Genomic DNA, 7,192 nt, shown 5'->3' with positions numbered 1-7,192 from the left:
CAGGTAGCAGACATTGGGTGTGCAATCGACACCGAACTGTGATAGATGTTAAGTAATCCTGTGTGGCAACTGAGAGCTGACAGAATTCACAGGAGGAATCTCAGGTGCAAAGCCACATAAAAATTCCTGTGTTTCCTAGACGATGGGATTATGGGATACAGACAGTGAGATGTTTCAGAAGAGCCTTTGTGTAAGAGATAACTCATTAGTGAGGTGAGAAGGAGGTAGCAATTACCTCTCTTAGTCCCTCAGGAAGACTGTGGCAACTCTAAAGGGCCTTGTTAGATATATGAGACATTATGTTAAGTCATACATCCTTCCAAGTAAAGTGTCTTAGAAAAGTACATGGAACCGATTACTAAATAAGGCATTAAACGTGTTTTTCTGTTTTTAAAAAAATATTGGTCTGATGTAATATTCTTATTTTAAATGTCATGTTTTTATTAGCTGTAAGTAAAAAAAATCATCATAATTAAAAGGAATAAAGGCTTACAAACATCCATCCGTGTGGATTTAATCTATCTAGTGTGTTTCACTTAGTGACTAATAAGAACTCTTTAAATAAAATGGTTTTTCAATTGTATTGTCATTCTTTGAAAAAGTGTGATGTTCATTTGTACTCCACTTTACTCTGCTACCACTAAAACCTGACCAACCAATTGTGTTCAGACGTCCGACAGTAGCTAGAGTATGATGTTGGAAAACAAACATTTCATACCAATGTGAATCCTTTCTTTAGCATTAATGGGAAGACGGATGGAGCTAAATATTCTGGAAGAAAACATGTTAAAAGGCTGCAAAGGACTGGAGACGGGGTTGAAGGTGCCTTCCAAAAAGAACAAGTTAACTAAATGAACAAAATTCTTTACCAGGAAACATGGTAGTGGTTACATCATGTGGTTTTCAGTTGATGGAAAGATATGTGGAGCTAGGGAGACTTGAGACGGGTAAACGTTTACCCTGCATCTGTAGACTTACCTTGAATATAATGTAACTATTTTGACCAAAGCAAATGTTATAATGGCCTAGTCCAAGATCAGAGCTCAATACAACTGAGAATCTATAGCATAATCTGCCGGATGCTTTGAAATCAATCTGACAAAGCTTTAGCTCTCACATAGAAAGAGCGGACAAATATTCAGTGTATGGATGTACAAACCTTGATGGTGCTGTAGAAACCAAAATTGTCATTTTACCTGCTTGAAAAGTTAGCAATGAATGAAAAGTTAAAAACTTTTTTGCAATGTTTTCTGCACTTTGTTTATGTATTGTAGAGAAGTTGTAAGAACTGAAGTTTCAGCAAAAAGGTTCTAGATTCCAAACCAATATTGTGGAAATGTTTCCATGTAAGTGCGTGTTTTTGTATCATTATTTTATTTTCTGAAGTTCTGCTTCTTGGGAAAATCCAAAAAAGTGCATGTTATATTAAAAATTAAAAACAGAAAGCCTCTGTTTTCAGCTTATTGTTTTTTTGTTGTTATTTTATGTTTGAGTTTGTTGCTGTTAGAAATCAAAATAATAAGACTGACATGAAGAATATCAGTTCAGTGCTTCCTAGTCATAAATTAGTGGTAGGGCTGAGATAAGAAATGTGTGTCTGTGTTTGTGCGCCTTGAGAGAAGCTGAAGCTGAAGCCTGTGTGTGTGAGAGCCAATTCAGACTCGCTAATGACTGCCTTCCACCGCGCTTAATCAAAGATTTGTACATTTAATTGCTGTCAAGTCAGCGCTCACCACCTGCCACTGCTTGCCACACGTGTTCACCCCCTCTCTGGGAGCCTTTCCAGCTCCATCTATCATCGCTGGCTGAAGGCTGAGACAACACAGCCTGCTGGGCAACCTGTACTCAGCCGTCCAGCAGGGCCCAGCCAGGCCTGCGCAGCATGGACCCGCAGAGCCTTTCTCAGCTCGGAGGGAGGTCTGTCAGCACCTGGGCTTTACAGTTCCAAACCATCCCTCACATTATTGGAAACAGACTCGCCTAAAACAGACTTTGAATGAAGTCAGTGAGACGTATGTTTTTGTTTTCAGCCCTCGCGAAGGCATTCACACGGCCGCATGCAACCTGGTCGCAACATGAGATGTGTATCAAAGCGGAGGAGTTGTGTGAGACGCCGCCAACCCTCTGCCTCTGCAGGCCTCACACTTGCAGCGAAGCTTTGCGGCTCTCGGTGCATGAGAAAAGCGGCGGTCTGCTTTGCCCCTCAGCACGGCTCTGGAGGGAATGTGGGTCTGATCTGTTATCAGTCTCTGGTTGTTTTCCCAGCTGATACTCACAGGGCTGCCTGTAATGCAGCCATGCTACAGCGATCTCTGCGAGGATTTGTCAGGAATGTTCACTAATGCCTCTCACAGTCGGATTTAGGAGACGCTTACAATATGTATGACACATATTCAGTCCACAAAGGATTGTGCATGGCTTCTCTGTAGATGTAGTGCCACACAATAAACTGGATCACAGGGGTTTTGAAATCTTAGGCAGGACAACTCTATTATTTCAAGGAAGCTCTCTTGTTTTTTTTTTTGTTGTGATTTAATTGAGATTTACACCCACTTGATTCAAAAGCCTCCAACTAATGATACTCCACTTTAGGGATTACAGCAATCACAAGGTCCAATGCATTAGACTGCAAGGAATCCCAAGTTTATTTGACGCTGATTAATGTTAATTACTTAGGATAACCAAACCAAATAACGAAAAAGGAATTTTGGAGTGGTTCAGAAATGAACTACTTATCAAGATAAATAGTTTCACAGATTTTTTAGTGGGACATAACACCAAATAATTTATGGAACGTAGGTGTATTTGCAGATTTTTGTTGTACAGAATATCTAAATTGTTTGAAATAATTTTTTTACAAACCAACTTGTATTCTGTGCTCATTAGTCAGAAGACATTAAATACATGCTGTTGTCCCACTGTTGATGAGCGACTGATTAAACTCCATTTGTTCAATAAAATATGAACATATTTCACGATTTAAGCTTGCCACTGTGAAACAGAATTAAAAAGACCAATTATTTGTGTAATTAAATAAATCAATTGTAAAAAAAAAAGGAAAAAAATCAATTATTTTGTAATTAATAGCTATTTGTAATTCAAATTCACTTACAATTTGTAATTGTAAGTGAATTTGGTTGGAATTGATCAACTTTTTGTGTTTTAGTTGTTAAACTTAGACCATTTCAACAACAGCTACAAATATGACACTAATAAAAACGACTATGAATAAAACATGGATAACAAAAATATCTATAATGTCTTCACAAAGAAAATGTAGGCAAATTGTTTAATTTCACTTGGTCTGAAGTTTTTTTTTTTTTTTTTTTTTTCCCCATTAACATAATCAATCTGGTTATAATAAGTTGAGAAACAGCAAAAAGAAACCCTGAAGCGGTTTCACACAGACGTTAAACTGGTTTTTCACACTGCCACAAGGACACCCTTTACTGCAGAGGCTCAGGTGTTACACTTAATCCAATGGTTCACCCATCCTTGAGAGTTGGCTAATTATCCCACATAAAGCTGCAGGCTAGACACAAGAAAACAGGCCCGACTTGTAGGGTGGGATTCAATCCTACTGTACACTGGCAAGTCTGGACAAGGTTTTCTGTGGCCTGATGTCTCATGGGGTTGGAGCGCTTAAGGCAAGTTGTAATCCAAACCTGCTCCCTGAGGTGCTTGTGCCAGTAAGCAGCTGGAAAGGCTACAGGGCTCCCATCTTTTCACTCCCTGAGCTTGTTAGAGCCACAGATATTTCACAGAGCAGAGGATAAAAGGCCTCAAAACATCTTTTTTTTTTTCTGAACACATTCGTTGGTGAATTTGTATAGAAAAATTTATAACATCTGACTAAAGCAAGTGAATTTGTGCAATAAGCGCTTTTCCATTTAATAAATGGATGTCAAGTTTTTCAGGTTTGGTTTGCTGTGCAATTCCCCACTTGAAAGGGATAGTTTCCACTGTGAAGTTTGAACTGGATTTCACTCAGAGAGCCTTTAATTTAGTTGACTCATCTTTATTTTTTATATGATGGTGCACATAGCACTGGGCACATAGCCCATAGGTGAAAAACCTCAAAAGAAACAAACACATTTATTACATTCTGAAATTAAGATAAATACATTGTAAATAATCAGATATCTACCCCTTTAAACCAGTTATTTCAAAAGTATAATAAAGATTTTATAGTAAAATTCAACAGCAATAAATAAGTTAGCATTTTTATCAACATTTTGTTAAATATTTTCACAAACATTCTGACCAACATTTTTTTCTTTCTACTTTAACCAATAAACACCAAGTGTATTTGTTGATTCAACACAGCAATACATAAATTGGCATTTCATTTTTATCAAAATTTGTTAAATACCCTCACAGACATTCCAACTGACATTTCCTTTTTCTTTCTACTTTAACCAATAAACACCAAGTGTATTTCCTTTTTTTTTCTTTTCAATCCACTAACTTGACCTCAATAAGACTAAACAGTACAACACCAATAATACAACAAACAATTCAATAGTGAGCAGCAGCATTGAGCCTTACCGGTTGTCTTTCACAGCTTGTTGAAACTTTTACACAGTTCTGAGTCAAATGCTCCAGCACTGTTTGCATCTCATGCTCTCAAAACCAGGACTGACAGGTCAGTCACACTAAAGTAGCTGCACTCTGATTGCTAGGAGATTGAAGATTGAGTCCACCTGGTTCTCCTCACTAACAGGCAGAGAGGAGCTGCAGAAAGGTGCAGGGGANAGTTTCCACTGTGAAGTTTGAACTGGATTTCACTCAGAGAGCCTTTAATTTAGTTGACTCATCTTTATTTTTTATATGATGGTGCACATAGCACTTGACACATAGCCCATAGGTGAAAAACCTCAAAAGAAACACATCTATTACATTCTGAAATTAACAAGATGGATACATTGTGAATAATCAGATATCTACCCCTTTAAACCAGTTATTTCAAAAGTATTATAAAGATTTTATAGTAAAATTCAACAGCAATAAATAAGCATTTTTATCAACATTTTGTTAAATATTTTCACAAACAGTCTGACCAACATTTTTTTCCTTCTACTTTAACCAGTAAACACCAAGTGTATTTTTTCTGTTTTTTTATTTCTTTTTAAGGAGTCGCTGCCCGCTGTGGAGCGGGCAAGCACGTGACGCATTTAGATTAAACAATTTGATACAACAATCAATCAGAGTTCATTTGCTGCTCCAATGAAATTCAGCAATGAGCAACATCATTGTGAGGCTTACTGGCTGTCTTTCACAGTTGGTAGAAACTTTTACACAGTTCTGAATTTACATGCTACCAGCACTGTTTGCTTCTCATGCTCTCAAACAGGAGTGACAGGTCAGTCACACCAAAAGTAGCTGCACTCTGATTGCTAGAAGATTGAGTCCACCTGGTTCTCCTCACTAACAGGCAAAGAGGAGCTGCAGAAAGGTGCAGCAAAAAGGGAGTGGCAGAGGGGAGTGGTTACCTAGCAGTTCACCAGAACAATGGATTTATATCCCTAAACTAGCCAAAAATATGAAATTAACTAAATTCCAGGGATGTTGGAATAAGGGAATTTCCAACATTTGATCCAACTACCTCAACCAGGCCTCTGTAAATAAGTAGTTCTGGTTGGTTGAAATGCCAGTTTGGGAGACAGGCTGGTTTCATTCGCTGACATTCGCTTGTAAAACACTGGCTTCACATTTTGCGATTGGAAAAAGCGAGAGAAGAACCACGACTTGAAAAAAATCCAAGTTCCTTTGAACGATTTGTAGCTCGTAGGTGTTTGAAAGTCACTTAATCACCAACCTACATAGCATTTATTTAATTACTTACTGGTTTTACCAGTCCATGCCTCTAAACGGCCCAAAATGCATTTTTCTTTAAAACAGACGTTTTTAGCCGACAAATCCAATACAAGGTTAGCCTTAAAAACATTGTTTAAAATGAGGCTTGATTTGATTCACAACTTTTCAACCCGATTTTTAGGTTGCTGTCTTCAAATTTTACTTTTGAACCGTGTCATCTTTTCAGTTGCATTTTGGTTGGGGGCAGATCTTGACACGAAAGTTTGAACTTTTCGTCATTGAAAACAGTGCGCTGTACAGACATGAGAAATGAATTATGACACCCATGAAATCCTGTGTTTTTCTAATACATTTGAACATGTGGACGTTTGCTCTTAATTGTTGCAATAAAGACTATTTCCAGTTATATAAATAAACAATGAAAACTCCAAATATCTCCATAAAACTTTTACATAAAGCAGTGTGTAATGGAAAAAAAAAAATGCAATTTCTGGTGGGGATTAAAAAGGACAACCCCACAACGCAGATCTTTGGCATTTTGAAAGAAGCTTGCTCTGTTTAAATCTCAGCTGTTTAGCTTGTTGTGCTCCTGCCTGTTTGAAGTGAGAGTGAACGCCATGAGAATATGGAATGAGCTTTTGGAGGCCTTCAGAGAGAGGATTGTTGTAAAATTCATTGTAAAATTTAATACGTTTCAGCTGCTCTTTGTGCGTTTGTATCACAAGGATAGCCATACGCATTTTAGTTGCTAACTGAGAAGTATCTGCTGGATGTCCTACAAGTTGCTAAATTAAGTTTAAATTTAGATTAAGATTAAGAATAAATTTAGATTAAGTTCACTTAATCTGCAGGAGAGAGGAATGAAAAAAATCAATAAAATCATGTATAAGTTCAGAACAAATAAACTTTTTAGTTGACAAAATTACCAGAAAGTAGACCAACACCTGGTCTGCTTTTGAATTTTTATTCAGGAATTTGATGGTAATTATTAAGAAAAACATGATACTATGGCTCAATTAACTAGATAATTAATTGCCTTAGCTTTGTTTCCTCTTGATGCAACAAACTAAGTTTGACAGTTTTCTGAAAAGAGGTTAGAGGTTAAAAACAATCAGTGAATTATTCAATAACAGCCCAGAAACTAATTACGCAACAGATTATATGAAAAAGTTAATTGTAACAAGAGAACTTATACATGGAACTCAAACATGTCAGACTGCAGTTAAAAGAGAAATTTACTGGTATTAAAAAGCAAAAGTTTTCACTGTGCTTCTTTTGCCACTATCCATCCAAGTACAGGAAAAAAAAAAAAAAAAAAAAAAAAAAAACTGACACATGCCTGCGTTGGAAGCCGATTATCTTCAAGAAAAAAAAT

General features: G+C 37.0%; 1 long non-coding RNA gene across 1 annotated transcript; it reads right to left on the bottom strand.

Moving 5' to 3' along the window:
• Positions 1 to 3,902: 3,902 nt before the first annotated feature.
• LOC107832942 (uncharacterized) lies at positions 3,903 to 4,634 on the bottom strand. Its single transcript, XR_001658665.1, has 2 exons — positions 4,549 to 4,634; positions 3,903 to 4,075 (listed from the first exon to the last, which is right to left on the bottom strand). It is a non-coding gene; the product is annotated as an uncharacterized LOC107832942 (long non-coding RNA).
• Positions 4,635 to 7,192: the final 2,558 nt, after the last annotated feature.

This window comes from Poecilia formosa, unplaced genomic scaffold (genome assembly GCF_000485575.1).
Source record: "Poecilia formosa unplaced genomic scaffold, Poecilia_formosa-5.1.2 Scaffold299, whole genome shotgun sequence".
NCBI lineage: Eukaryota > Metazoa > Chordata > Actinopteri > Cyprinodontiformes > Poeciliidae > Poecilia > Poecilia formosa.
This window is presented reverse-complemented; position numbering and strand designations above follow the sequence as displayed.